The sequence below is a fragment of the Sorex fumeus genome, unplaced genomic scaffold, assembly GCF_029834395.1.
Source record: "Sorex fumeus unplaced genomic scaffold, SorFum_2.1 ptg000008l, whole genome shotgun sequence".
In the NCBI taxonomy this organism is placed as follows: Eukaryota; Metazoa; Chordata; class Mammalia; order Eulipotyphla; family Soricidae; genus Sorex; species Sorex fumeus.
Window position 1 is genome coordinate 50,347,847 of NW_026606065.1, and position 16,033 is coordinate 50,363,879.

The 16,033-nt window shown below is 41.1% G+C and overlaps 1 non-coding gene across 1 annotated transcript; it reads right to left on the bottom strand.

Annotated features, from left to right (window-relative positions):
* Positions 1-14,611: 14,611 nt before the first annotated feature.
* LOC130019544 (U6atac minor spliceosomal RNA) lies at positions 14,612-14,731 on the bottom strand. Its single transcript, XR_008791853.1, has one exon. It is a non-coding gene; the product is annotated as a U6atac minor spliceosomal RNA (small nuclear RNA).
* Positions 14,732-16,033: the final 1,302 nt, after the last annotated feature.

The window sequence follows — 16,033 nt, forward strand, 5'->3', positions numbered from 1 at the left end:
CAACGAAGATAGAAACTGCCGGCAGTGAGCCACATCTATTCAAGTGTAATCGTCCAATTCGGGTTGTTAGGCATTCAAATGAATCAATGCTTATGGCCAAGTTCGTGTTGACAAATACATCACATATAAATATGATGTATCTAATACACAAGTAATACATATTACACTTAATACATATTGCACTTATAAATCTACACACTATCTCTACCTAAATTTATCTTCCCTCTCAGAAATAAGCATCTTGAAGGTAAGAGCTAAAGTTAATCTATGTTTGAATTCTTATTGTCTACCTTGAGCCTGATATAGTGTGCCTTCAGTTATTATTTCTTAATTTATCATAATTTCAAAACCATTCCCATGTTTTTGAACATCGAGGAAAAAAGATAACTACATCTTGCCTGACAACAAATGTCATGACCAGATCTTGTCTGTCTCCAGTACTTCCTTCTCAGCATCTTCCTTTTCAGTTTCCTCTATATATTATTACATTTTTTCAAGAATATACCTTTTATATATTATCTTCCAAGGGGTTAGGGGAAATGAATGTGGCTCAAATAGCCTCCTTTCTTGTTCTTATATTTGTTACCATTTTCCTTTAAGTCATCGTTTCTGATTGACAGATTCCCTCAAACAACCTCGATTTCCCAAATATATACTTTTTTCTCTCCCCAGACACAACATCTGAAAAGTCTGCACTCACTATTCACTTTCCCTGCATACTATTTCATTTCTTCCATCTATGTCTTCCCCCTTTCACATTACTCTTCCAGTTATATTTTCTTTATTTAATTTACTTTGTGCAAACAAAGAATACGTCCTCCAGAAGAGAGTACAGAATACTAAAGAAAAAAAGTATAATTTTGAAATATTGTTGTAAACGAATGGATTATCATTTGCTGGAATAAAATTTTGTGATGATCTTAATGATATCTCTAGAAAGTGATCTTTAAATATTTTGGAATTGCTATGTTTTATTATTGCCTTTGGCTTTATAATTCTCTCTGCCACCAGTACATTCCTTTTCTAACCAAATAATCTACACAAAAAGCTATTAAAATTTTAAAATATTTGCCTTAGTTGGTGTATATATATTTATATATGAGAAAGATGCCTTGAGTTCATTGAGAATGCAATAAAACAATTAGCTTTGTTATTTTATGCAACTCATGTTCTTTAAAACTTCTGATTTAAAATTTTATTGCTATTTTCAATTTTCTCCATGTACAGTAAGTTTTTTCAAGAATTTATCTTCCATATCGTCTGTGAAAGTGAATCTTTTTAAAAAGTTTTATTTACTCTTAGTTGAGTTTGGAGGTCACACCCAGCAGCACTCAGGAGCTACTGTTGGTTCTATGCTTAGGAATCATTCCTGGTGCTATTTAGAGTACTATATGTGATTCTGGGATCAAAATAGGGTCTGCCATGTGCATGGCACCTTAACCCCTATTCTGTATCTTTGGACCTAAAACAAGTTCCTTTGAGCAGTTCTTCTACTAAAGACTAATAAATAAAACGGGGGGAAAGTGTTAAAATTTTATACTAACAAAAGAGTTGCACTAATCAAGACAATTAAAAAATAATCTAAGGACAATTAAATTTACTTTTATACAGAAAAGACACCTTATAACCTACAATTATAATGTCATTGTTTAATATGTGACGTTTATAAAATATTAACAATAAAAATGTTGGGTAACTGTCATATTTTATTGACTGCTTTATTGACTGCTTATTCCCAAACAGAAAATTTCCCCCCCAAAACAATCAGTTCTTACTACTGATTGTTACTACAGTAATACATTTTATTTGAAAAATTTTATATTTTTTATGACTCTCCTGGGCTCTGAGTACAGATAGAGTGTCAATATGAAAGCATCAAAAAGAATATAAAACATGTGATAGTCTTCATTATAGTGGATACAGTCCAGAATAGTCCATCCTTCTTGTTTTTTTTCTCTAGCCAGTGAATGTGTGTGTGTCCAGGTGCATGGAGGCTATAGCAGTGGTGTTCAGGGGAAATTCCTGGCTCTGTGCTCAGGAGTGACCCCTGGCAGTGCTCAGGGCTGGGTATCATATGTGCCACTAGGGGTTTGAACCACTGTCACAGCCTAACTCCACATGCAAGGCAAGTGCCTTCCCTCCAACCTCTCCAATCCCTAATCTTTTTTGTAAGTAGGCTATATTGCAAATATTTTATGTTTTATGAGTCATTCCCCTCCACCACAATAAAAAAGCAACTGCAACTTACAGTTTAATGTAGCCAGAGACAATAATGAGAAAGAATTAACATGAGGAGAATATTCTGCAGCAACTTTCACTGACAATTCTGGGCGACACACTGATCTTTGCAAACCAAACTGATTGGAGGCAAAAGACAGGGGAGGGGAACTCTCAGTGAGAAAATTATAAGTAAAATTAGTAAAAACTTCACTTTCCAATGAGCCAAGGAGCTAATATAGAAGGTAGGGTGCTCTCCAAGCATACATATGACTTAGATTTAATTACTGGCATTGCATAGGAGCCCTGCCAGCAATGATCCCTGAATACAGAGCCAGGGTAAGTCCTGAGCACCACTAGGTGTGGCACCCAAATCATCATAATAATAACAGAATAATACAAAGCTTATTTCTAGGGGGAAAATATCCAACACTGAAATTCTGGATGGTCAAGTGATTGTGTCACTTGACCAAAGGAAGATCCAGTAAATCCCTTCTATGGAAGTGAGACCAGAACTCAAAATTATGGAACATTTCTTGACTACCTGCCTCCTGCAATGCTCTTACACCATAATCTGATTTCAACCTGACAATTTTCTCTTATCACCTTTATTTTACAGATGAAGAAATAGAGTTTAAGCAACATGTCTAGGGTTTCACAGCAGACAAGTGGAACAGGGACGAGCCAAGGCTACTAACCCTGTGCTAATTCTGCTGTGACAGTTCAGTGGGCCCTCCTTGCCACTGTTCACTGCACGTGATTCCATGATCCTCTTGGAAAGTAACCTTTTCATTTCAGTCCTATAATTCCTGTGATGGGAAGCCACAATACATCCAGCCTTTGCACCTCACTCTAGCTCTCTTAGTTAGGATTTCTCCAAGTCCCAGGCACTCGCATAACCTGACTTGTCTATCCTGTCTAACAATAATTCTGCAACAAAGAAACGGGGAGTGGATCTTGACTTTACACACCCATGGCCAACCTCATGTAGAAAGAAAAATGTGTTTGATCTTTGCTTGCTCAACACCAACTCAAGAAGACCCACATAAGGAAAGTTAATTTACTTCATTCCTCCTCCTCCTCTTTTAGATGCCTGAAACAGCACTGAGGTTCATTCCAGTATCAACAGCCATGGGAGTCCAGGGAAAGTTCCCAGAAGCACTGGACAGGAAGTTTCCTTTGATTTCACAGTTAAAATGTGTTGTGTGTGTGTGTTTAAAAAAATCAGTTACTGATACTAACTGATCATTTTGCAATATATACAAATATCAAATCGTCAGCAGTTGTGCACTTGAAACTACTGTGTGACTTATCAGCTAAATCTAAAAAAAATAAAAATAAAAAGAGGAGGAGAGCAGAGGAGGGAAAGGAAGGAGGTGGGAGGAAAGGAGGGGAGGGGGATGGAAGGGAGAAGAGGGGAGGGGAAGAGCAGAAAAGAAAGCAGGAAGGCAAGAAGGAAGGGAAAAGGAAAAGTACTTCTGACTTACTGGCATCCCTAACACTGTACTACATTAACATTCTTCTACTCCACCCATTTAATTTTTTCTATAAGCCTAGTTGAACAAATAGATATTGAAGTGATCTAGCATAAGCCCTCAAAATAAATGCCATGCTCAATTCCCATGTCCAAAATGCCTGACAGGCTGACACTGTCCCATACAAGTGAGACCATAGCATTGGCAGCTGTGCTGTCCCTACAACATAATCAACTGTGCCAGGAACTCCCAATTATGTCAGTGGAACCCATGGGTGGTTTATGTGAGGCAGTGAGGAGAGAGATGATTATTTTCTCCCAACACAACTCTGCTTCCTGGGACCCAGGGTTACTGAGTTCTTGTCTCATCTCACAGAAAAGAATTTCATTACTAGATGAGCAGTGAAGTAGAACAGATTTTATTTGGACATTTTTGAAGAGGAGGAGGGAGAGAAAGTGGAAGATAGTGGAGATTAATGCGCTCAAGAGAGAGTGCGGGCTTCCCCCAAGAAAAAGCCCCTAGACACACTCCAGTATTAGATATAGAAGCATGAAAGTCCACATCTCAAGAGAAAAGATGCGTGCACACCACATGTGCTCAGCTACTTGGGCACATGCCGCATATGGGCTTGGCAGCCTATGTGCATCCTTCCTTTGTTCAAGGTGACTTTTATAGGGTTTTTCCAACCTGCCCCCTTCTACCTAGGTCTGTTTCTAGGGAGGTTGCCATGGGGGTAGGGTCAGGAGGGGTGTTGGTCTTCTTTGAAATTCCTTTCCTGGCTTTTTGTTTCTGCTGGAGTTTCTGTTGGAGGATGGGTTCAGTCTTCTCTGGTCTGTTGTTGGTGCCAGGTGAGGGTCTTATCATACCTTAGTTCCTGTTTTTTGCAAGGTTGACTTTTGCAACTTCAGGGCTATTAGTTCCCAGGAAATTTACTACCATTGCCTTGGAGGGGGACTTTCCTTTCTGCTTGCCTGCCTACATCAAGTATACGTGTGAGCAGAAACACTTAAAGTGTGTAATCTTAGAGCCAGAGCAATAGTAAAGTGAGTAGGGTGCTTACCCTTCAGGCAACTGACCTGGGTTTGATCCTCAGCATCCCCAATCCTTTTCAGATGTCTGCCAGGAGTGATTTCTCAGTGCAGAACCAGAAGTACCACCAGGTGTGGTCCCAAAATAACAACAACAAAAAGTGTGTAATACCTGATATCTCATGAAAGGGAGGGAAGGAAAGAGGAGGGGTAGGGGAGGAGAGGAGAAAAAGAGAAAAAGAAGGCAGGGATAAGGAAGCAGTGGGTCATATTAAAAAAAAATCCATAGACACATTCTTTTCCTTGACTCACTCAGTAAAGTCCATGACAGAGAGAAAGCCTGAGGGGCCTTATTCATAGGCTTCCTGAGCAGACAGCAAAGATGACCATGAAAGAAAGCCAAGATGCTTCATACAACTAGGATCTGTCAAGGCAGCAGAGGAAACTCTTTAAAACACAAACCAAAACAAAACCAAAACCAAAAATACCTCCACTAAGTCTTTGGAATCATTTAGTGAAGATAAACAAATTAATTTTAAAATAACAACAACAAAATTAATATCCAGAGGAGCCCACTGATGCACTTCAAATGCCTTCAGGAGAATTCATCGGCAAAGATAACAGAGTTTGAGGTAGTACGTGAGGTTCCCGGTGTGGGGTGAGAGGCTGGGCAGTGCTTGGGTCTCCCAGAGAAGGTATGCAGTTATCCCTCCCAAGGGCTGACCCACCCTTCACGCCAAGTCTGACCGGTCTGAGCAAATACACTCTCAAAGGTGATTGTGCAGAGGAATTTGGCAGTCGAGTCTTCCTCCTAAGGTGTGGTGCCAAGAGCAAGGTCTTCAGCCAAAGGCATGAGATTATCTGACTTCTTTCCTGAAGAAACCACTCCATTGTCTTCACTCAGAAATTCATATTTACATTAAGATTCCTGTAACCTTCCTTTGCTATTGGCATCTTTAAAAATACTAAAACAAAAATCTAAACAAAAAATCTAAAATAAACTAAACTTGGTTCTTACCAATGACCAAATATGATTTGTTCCAGACCATAATGAAATGAATCAAGGATTCCTTGTATGAACATCCTTTACGCTTCTCTCTTATCTTCCTCTCTTCCATCTATGGGACACCTGAAGTGTGTGCTCTGGGATTCCAGTAAGGATGGCTTCAGTAGGTCCCACACCCTACAAGGGGTCATAAGTCTCGGATCTAGAATGAGTTCTGTCCAGAATCTTCTGCACAGGGCAAGGCACATGCAGATGGTTAAAGTCTTCTTTGGAACAGCCTTACTTCTGCAGGCCACATTAGACAGAAGAAAGCCAAAAATTTGAGAAAAATTTGATTCCAGCCTCTACCTTTTCATCTCAAGGATTCCCAACATACTCTAACCTAAGGTCACTAGCTTCCTCTATTTGGAGTGTCATTTTGTTTACTTTGAACAGAATACAGTGTTGTATGCTATTAGTCTGTGAATGGGTAAACCTCTGTTGGAGGACAGCAACCATGCTGAGGGAGAGAATTGCAGAGAGGGCAGAGGTGAGGTGAGATGTCACCTCGATGAGGGGCTGAGTCACTTGTTGATTCTCCGTGGGAGACTATGGCCATTGCCACTGCCTTGTGAGTCACTTGTGAACTAGGCATGACCCTTCTGGAAACCAGAAATGAGTAGGTGGAACACTGAAGAATTTTTTTTCTGCTGTTGTCTTAAAAATCAGGAGTACTCTGACTTCTCCATGGATTAAAGTAAATTAAATAATAGGCCAATTACCAGTGGCCAGAAAGTCAAAGTAGAAGGCAAGGAAAATACTGGAAGACAAAAACCAAACAAAATGTCAGTGGGGGTGTTATTACCTTTGGGACCAGATTAGAGTTACCTCAGAGACAGAAGGATAAACTGTCCATAATAATTTATGTTTGAGTGTTTAAAGCAAAAAAAAATTAGCAAATAATGATTACTAGCCTTATCCTCTTCCCAACTCATATTAGAGCATTTAAGCCTTGCCTACTTCATCTTAACCACTACTGTCTCTATTTTCAAATTCCTTTTACAGTATAAAAGTACTGAAAGCCAAAGATCAACTATATACAATACAACCAAGATGGAAGATGCAAGGAAAGAAAATCAATATGTTTTAAAATTCTAATGGATAGAAAGGAAAGAGATACCCCAAAAGAGTAAGTAGGAAGAAGAGCTGTGAATTAGAGTATAATGAAGAGATTAGGAATGAGAGAATTGCTAAGGTTGATAGGCAGCAAAAAAGTAGCACTGTAGCACTGTCCTCCTGTTGTTCATCAATTTGCTCAAGCAGGCACCAGTAATGTCTCCGTTGTGAGACTTGTTACTGTTTTTGGCATATCGAATACTCCACAGGGAGCTTGCCAGGCTCTGCCGTGTAAGTGGGATACTCTCGGTAGCTTCCTGGGCTCTCCAAGAGGGGCGGAGAAATCGAACCCGGGTTGTAAAATTAAAAATAAAACTTTTAATTGTATATCCCTACCTACCTAAAAAAATTGAGCATATACTACTTAAAACAGAATATTAACTTAATTTTAGTAATTTTTGCAATTCTATGAATTTTGCATTGTGCAGATTATCCCGAAGGAACCCTCCACTATTCTATTTCTAATTCACAAGGGCTAAAACTCTAGGAACTACAATCTAAGAATATGTGCCAACAGAGGTTAACACTCTATTCTTGTCTATAAAATACTCATATGAGCTTTGGAAGGTGGAGGAGAAACATAAACCATCATATTGTTCACATGCCACTGTCATGTGCTTTGGCAGATGATAGATGTCACATGTTTCCAGAAGCTTCTGGACATCCCCCTGTAAATTAGTTTGTTTCTGTGGTGAGTAGTAGCTGAATTATAATCAGTCACTTCCTGAAATTCCTGCAAATCCTGATTTTCTAAAAACCATCCTGTATTTAACCTTCATTCTCACAGCATTTCTGTTTCCTTAACAGAAATCTGACTGACATGTAACCTTATAAAGCATAATATATAATAGAAGATAAACAGAATACAAATATAATTTTTATTATTTTAATCATAAATCATGAGTTTGTCCTCAAACATATTTATTTTAAAATAAAATTTCAATTTATTAATATCTATTTGTATTTTTGTCCTAAATTTATTTAATATACAGATATTTAGCCTTATCACTATAAGGATTACAAAAATGAAGATATATCATAAAAATATACAGATTAAAATAAGAGTTGTGTGAAACTGGAAAGATAGTACAGACCTTATCTTGCAGGTGATTTCCAGCTTTGATTCCAAACACTGCATATAGCCCTCCCAAACCCTTCCTAGAATTATCCCCTGAGTACAAATTCAAATATAAGCCCTGAACACAAAGAGGTGTGGCCCCAAAATAAAATAAAATTAAATTAAAGATGTATCATTAGCTATTGCTTACTAGGTTATGATATGAAAGAAAATGATGCAGAAATTATGAAACTTTTTAGAACTATGTAAAATACTGTCTAAATATAATAACATAGGTCCAATATTCTTGAAAAGGAAGATTTTATATTATAAAACAAGTAATTTCCCCCTCCAAAAAACAATAGATTTGAAGTAGTTCAAATTGATTGAAACATTGACAGATCTCTTTGTGGAAAAGGATGATTGCATCTAAGACAGACCAAGAATATCCAAAAAGTTTCTAAAGAAGTGGACAGTGGTGGGATACAGGACTTGCCTCATCATCCATAAACTCTTTTTCTTTTTCTTTTTTTAAAAAATTGTATTGAATCACCGTGATATAGTTACAAGCTTTTATGTTTGGGTTACAATCACACAATGATCAATCACCCATCCCTCCACCAGTGCACAATCCCCACCACCAATATTCCCGCTATACTACCTCCCCCTTTCTCACCCTTCCCCTGCCTCCATGGCAGACATGATTCCCCATAATCTCTCTCTACTTTTGGGCATTATGATTTGCAATACAGACCCTGAGAGGTTATCATATTTGGTCCTTTATCTACTTTCTGCACATATCTCCCATCCCGAACGATTCCTCCAGCCATCTTTTTCTTAGTAATCCTTTCTCTATCCAGCTGCCTTCTCCCCTTTGCTCATAAGGCAGGCTTCCAGCTATGGAGCAATCATCTGTCCCGTGTATTTACCATCCTTAGGTGCCAGCCTCATGTTATGTTGTAAAATCTTTTTCTTAACATATTAAATATTATAGTAACTCTTCCATTATTGGTGGGAGCACAGGGTTTGCATGTAGGAGGCCTGGGTTTAGTTTCAGCACTGCAATGTCCCACATGGCACCACTGAGAGTGACCTCTGAGCACAGAGGCAGGAGTAGTACCTGAGCATGATCAGATGTGCCTTCCCTAAAAACCAACAACCTAAAAGTATTTACAGTCTTAGTATAGGAATAGATAAATGAATTCATTTGGAAACATCATATAAACATGCATACAAACATTTAACTTTTATAGCCAACAGAGTTGATATAGTTTAGTTTTGGGGAAAATAAGTAGACAAATAAATCTAGTGTAAGTTATGCATGAAGAAAAGAAAATGAATCTTTATGTCTGAGGAAATAGAAATCAACTCTATATTGAAGGTGTTTTATTTTCTTTGATTTTTGCTTTTGGTTGTTTTATGGCTTTTGTTTTGTTTTGTTTTGTTTGGACCACATCCAGGTGGTGTTCTGGGACTACTCCCAGCTCTGTGCTTGAAATTTGTTCCTAGTAATTCTTGGGAAAACTTGTGGTGCCAGGGATTCAAAGCATGTGCTCAGCCTGCTGAGCTCTCTTTCTGGCTCAACTCCAAGAGTGATTAAAACATGAAGTTGAAAACCAAAACTTAAAACTGTTAAAAGAAACCATGAGTAGGGACTAGAGAGATACTTTAGGAGGTAAGGTGCTTGTGTTGCTTGTCTTGTCAACTCAGGCTATATCTCTGCACAGCATATGGTCCCCTAAATACTGTCAAAAATGATCCCTGAGCACAGAGTCAGGAGTAATCCCTGAGCACCATTGGAAAGTGCAGTTATGCCTGCATGCGTGCGTGCATATGTGCATGCGTGCGTGCGTGCGTGTGTGTGTGTGTTTGAACTTTTCTCTGACCTCAGCTCTAGATGAGCTTTTTCTTAACTTTTGGACCACTCCTGGCTTGTGGCATTGCTCAGGGCTTTCAGATCTCTTACAGATCTATTGGCTCTGTGTTCAGGGATCACTCTTGGCAAGCTCAGGGAACCATATGGCATGCCTGGAATTGATCCTAGGCCTGCTGCATATAAGGCAAGCAACTTACCTGATGTAGATGGAAATTTCTTAAGTGACACCCTCACCACAGGAGGAATTCATGATATATCTCATAGCATTGAATTTACATTTGTTTATCAAAACATACTCTGAAATAGAAGTCAAAAAGCAGGCTACAGATTGAGAAAATATCTTATCCAGTATAATATACCAAACAAACAATAAATAAAAAGGATAATTTTATAAATATTTAAATATCCTTATTATTTGCTAGGAAAACTACAATCCAATTAAAAATGTACAAAAAGACATGAATGCTGATGAGCAATATGTACTCAAATTCAATATTAATAAATTACAAATTAAGAATGAATGAGCGGCATCTTGAACTCCCAAGAAACCTCAATGAGCTTGGTTATTGTGTGGATATGGTCGATGGTGCTGAATCCTTTGCAGAACCCGGCTTGCTCGCATGGTTGTCCTTCATCTAGTGTTCTGCCAATCCTATTTAGGATGACTCGAGTGAACAACTTGTAGATGACAGACAATAGGCAGATCGGGCGATAGTTGCCAATGTCATGGATGTCTCCCTTCTTGAACAGTAGTACGGTCCTGCTGTTTTTCCATTGGGACAGAACCTTGCATTCAGACAGGTAGCGAGTGAAGAGCCGAGCCAGTGTATTGATGAGTACTGACGGCAGGTTCTTCAGGTGTTCAGGTCTGACCTTGTCTGGGCCGGGTGCTGTTTGTTTCTTTACCGACGAAATGGCGTGTCGGATTTCGGAAGGGAGAACGTTGGGAACGACATATCCATCCTGTGGAATTTGGTATGTCGGCAAGTGGACATGGCTATCGAAGAGATTTGAGTAGAAGTCATGGATAATCTTCTCCATTGCCGTTCTGGAGGATGTGATGGATCCATCAGGACGTCGGAGGGCAGTCATCTTGGTCTTATAGTTGGCGAAGGACAGGCGGGCGTTACGAATACTTTTCCCGGCTTCTGCCACATCTACCAGCACTTCTGGTCTTCTCTCTTTGAGGTCTTCCTTGATCGCATCTCTGCACTGCTTTGCGAGCTCGGACGTTAGCTTGCGGTTGCCTGAGGCATGCGCCAAACCACGCTGGCAAATATGCTCAAGAGTTTTCGAAGATAGGCGATTTTTTGTGGCTATCTCTCTCTTGGCGTTCCTCGCACATTCATGGAGGTGCTGAACCAGTCGATCTTAACCAGTCGATCGTATTCCTCGTCAATGTTGTCAACAATGGCATCTTCCCATGTTGCCGCAATAGTACCAAAGAGTTCCCAGTTGGTGGTCATTCTGGGAGTTCTCTTTTTGAACTTTGCAGCCCTTTCTCCCCGCTCTGTGAAGTAGAATTTTGCATGAAGGAGACGGTGGTCCGATCCCGTTCGAAATTTTGGGACAACAGCGACATCGGTCAGGCAAAACTGTCGATTGAATATGATGTGGTCTATTTCGTTGTGGGATCGTCCACTGAGAGACTCCCAGGTCCATCGTTTAGGTTCTGCCTTCTGGAACTGTGAGTTACCATGAATGGTCTTGCTCAACATAATGAACTCAGATAGTCTCTCACCCTGTTCCTTCCATTCTAGGCCATGGGTCCCGATGTGAAGTTCTTCAGCTGATCTTCTCGGTCCTATCGTGGCATTAAAATCACCCACAATGATCTTGTAGAAGGTGTGGTCTTCTTTATAGAACTTCTCTAGCTCCATGTAGAACCTCTCGATTTCTCTTTCTTCATAATGAGATGTTGGTGCATAGACAACGAAGATAGAAACTGCAGGCAGTGAGCCACATCTATTCAAATGTAAACGTCTGATTCGTGTTGTTAGGCATTCGAATGAATCAATGCTCTTGGCCAAGTTTGTGTTGACAAGGATACCGATGCCTCCAACACCTCTTTTATCGCATGTTCCGAGGAACAATTCTTCTCCAGTGTCGAAAACGGCATGGTGAGTTTTGTGCCTTCTTGTCTCGGTCAGACCAATGATGTCGTACTTGATCATTCGCGTTTGTACCATCAGGTCCTCGATGGATGCATCTGATGCTAGCATACGTGCATTGAAAGTACAGACAATCATTTTTGTCTTCCTTCATTGTGGCAGCCTAGGTCGGCCTTGAGATTTTGTCGGCCTCTCCTTTCTCATCCTTCTCAGTGCTGCCATGTCAGTGAAGCCTTCAGGGTCAGGTGAATGAGACCACTTGTAGTTACTGGTTTTGGCATATCGAATACACAACAGATAGCTTGCCAGGCTCTTCCGTGCGGGTGGAATACTCTCGGTAGCTTGCCAGTCTTTCCGAGAGGGATAGAGGCTTTTGGGGCGACCTCTAATCACCCTTGTAGGTGTTACCATATTTGAACCCTATCAAATACGGTACGACAATTCCGGAAGATGGGTATTTAGTGTCTTATGATGGATCTGGAAAGCGTCCTGGAGTGTGGCGACGGCTGGGTAGTGGAAGTAGTGTCGATCCTCTGTGAGCTGTATTGCGGATTCACTACCAGGATCTCACCATTCTACAAAGAAGTGATCATTGATGTCAAGAGAGGGGTGCGGCAGGGTGATACCATTTCACCAAAACTCTTCAGTGCCACCCTCGAGAACATCATGCGACGACTGTAATGGGAAGGAACGGGAGTGAAGATAGATGGTCGGCAACTACACCACCTCCGCTTTGCTGATGACATTGTTTTAATAACACCAAACATCAGCCAAGCAGCACAAATGCTGGCCGACTTTGACCGTGAGTGTGGAAAGGTAGGACTACAGCTGAATCTTACTAAGACAATGTTTATGAGAAACAGCCTCGTTCCTGACGCCCCATTCGCTCTCAACGGAACGACCATCTCCGAATGCAACAGCTATGTGTACCTAGGTTGAGAGGTCAACATGACAAATGACCTGGCACCCGAGCTGCGCAGGAGGAAGAGAGCGGCTTGGAACGCTTTCAAGAACGTCTAAGAAATAGCTAAGAGGACGAAGAACCTCTGGATCCAGGCACATCTCTTTGATTCCACTGTTCTTCCTGCATTAACATATGCCTCAGAGACCTGGGCCCTATGCAAACAAGATGAGAACGATATTCAGGTCTCCCAAAGACGAATAGAAAGAGCTATGCTTGGAATATCACGTTTCACTCAAATGAGAGAAAGAATCCAGAGTTCTGACATCTGTCGACAATCAAGAATCAGGGACGCTGTCTCATTTGCCAAGGTGTCGAAAATCGGATGGGCTGGTCACGTAATGAGATTTAAAGACAACCGCTGGACTAGAGCTGTTACCGACTGGATTCCACGGGATGTCAAAGGACCGCGTGGCCGCCCACCTACCAGATGGTCAGACTTCTTCGTCAAGATCATGAACGATCACTTTGAGCCCCTTCATATTCCCGGAGCGAACAGATGCCATCGGGCTACATTAGCATGCGACAGGGACAAATGGAGACGTTACTGGCACCCACTCGAGCAAATTGACGACTAACGGGAAGTTAAGTGATTAAGTGTGACAAATTAAGACCACATGATAGCACTTTATATTTAGGCTAAAGAATGGTCCTTCTGGGCCAGAGAGATAGTGCAGGGGTAAGATTGTACTATTGTACTCCTGAAAGAATGACCCCTGGTGGTACTTGCATTTGGTACCCCAGCATTACGAAGGGTAATTTCTGAGCTCAGAACCAGGACTAGTGTCATTGTGTGCCAGGTATGGCCACGGGGGAGGGGACAAAACAGAACAGTCCTCCCTTAATGACTGGGTACTAACCTCCAGCACCTAAAAATTAGTTACTATGTTACTTTCCACAGAAGAAGAGATTATGCAGTTGTGATTAAGTTATGGCTCATGAGATAGAAAAATTATTCTGAATTATCCAGTGGGTCTAGAGTTTCCCTAACATAAAGGGCAAAGAGTTGCCTTGGAAATGAAGGTAATGTAACTGCCAGAAGCAGAGATTAGAGAGAGTCAGAGACCAAACTAATGAGAAATGAGTGCTATGTACAATCCCATGAACCCATGACACACATACCAGAAATAAGACCACCTGACATATCAGCATTAAGAGCATAAAAGTCAACTCAGATAGAAAATATGAGTAAAAGTAGACTTCATAATTTCTTTCCAAGATTATAAAACACAAAGCTTTTAATATTTTTAATAGGTTCTTTATAATAATTACATGTTGTGTGTGGTGGTGGAGATGAAGCCCAGGATGTCACATGTGCAAGCAAGGCAAGTACATAAGATTCACAATTTTAAAAGTTTGATTATATTGTTATTATTAACAACATCTTGGTTGAAAATGTCAGCCTGCCACAGTGAAGCCACGAGTACGCTATTCCTGATGTTAAATCTACACAGTCTGGTTGGTGGGGGTTAAAATGTGCATTTCAAGAGGAGGATGCTGTAAGATAGATACAGAGGACCAGTGTTGTGGATCATTAAAAAGAAGCTGGACATGGTGATAAGCCCAGGAAGCACAGGGTGGCATGATGAAGAAATCTCTTGCTATTTTCACACTAGCTTGGAAAATAAGCCCAAGAGGGTCTCTGCTTAGGTTGACTTGTAGCTTCCAATTTTCATATGCAGAAGACTTAACCTCAGAATGTCACCTTATTTAGAAATAAGATCTTAAAAGATATAATTAATTTTATAAAGATATAATTGATTTTAACCGTATGCGTGTTGCAGGCCGAAGCCTCTTCCATCCTTGTCAAGGGGAGTGCTAACCTTCTCTCCTTTCATACAACACTCAGCTCCTGGGAGAGAACAAGACAGAGTCTCCTACCCTATGCCTGACTGTCTCCACCAGGGCCCAACAGCTGAAGACCACCGAGGCCCAGCCAAGGCCATGCTGGGAGCACTCTCCACACACTTGGATGAGCCTCACGCATAAAAGAACTGACAGAGGAACCCAGGTGTGTGGGACCCGGGGCTGAGATCTCCAAGCCTGTACAGTTTGGGACTGGACCTGCCAGTAACTAGACAGTTACACCCACCAACTGCCGTGTAACTCCAACAACGGCCAGGATCCAGAGATCATCACACTCAGCTCCTGGGAGAGAACAAAACAGAGTCTCCTACCCTATGCCTGACTGTCTCCACCAGGGCCCAACAGCTGAAGACCACCGAGGCCCAGCCAAGGCCATGCTGGGAGCACTCTCCACACACTTGGATGAGCCTCACACATAAAAGAACTGACAGAGGAACCCAGGTGTGTGGGACCCGGGGCTGAGATCTCCAAGCCTGTACAGTTTGGGACTGGACCTGCCAGTAACTAGACAGTTACACCCACCAACTGCCGTGTAACTCCAACAACGGCCAGGATCCAGAGATTATCACACTCAGCTTCCGGAAGCACGCAGCCGCATTCGCGGCCGCGCGACATCTTATCATCTCATTCCTAATTCGGTCAAACTGGCAGGCTACCAAATGTAACATGCCCACACGGCAGAGTCTGGCAAACTCCCCATGGTATACCCAATATGCCAAATACCAGTAACAATGATGGGTCTCATTCTCCTAACCCTGAAAAAGCCTTGAATATGGCACTTTAAAAAAAAAAATCTCAGGGCTAGGACGAAGAAGACGTTACTGGCACCTGCTCGAGGCAATCGACGAACAACAGGGTGGTCGTGATCGTGATTGTGATAATTGATTTTAAAAAGAGGTTATTAGAGTGGGCTTATTCCAATACGATTGGTGTCCTTACAAAAAAAAAGGAAAATCAAACAGACATGTACTGAGGAAGATTACACAAAGACACAGTGAAAAGGAAACCATTTGGCAAGTCAAGGGGGAATATCTCAGAAGGAACTGAACCTGTCAAAGCCTTGGTCTTGAACGTCCAACCTCCACAACCTTTGAGAAAACTGATTTCTGATGTTGAAGTTATCCAATCTGTAGCTTTTTGTAATGACATCTCTAGGTAATGAATATAGTCTCCAAGCCAGATAGAGTAACAGTCTCTCCTGTGTATTTAGAGATTTAAATGTGGGTGCTACCAAGCCTGAAACACACCAGAGCCTTCTGCAGAATGACTTCTGAGTGGATA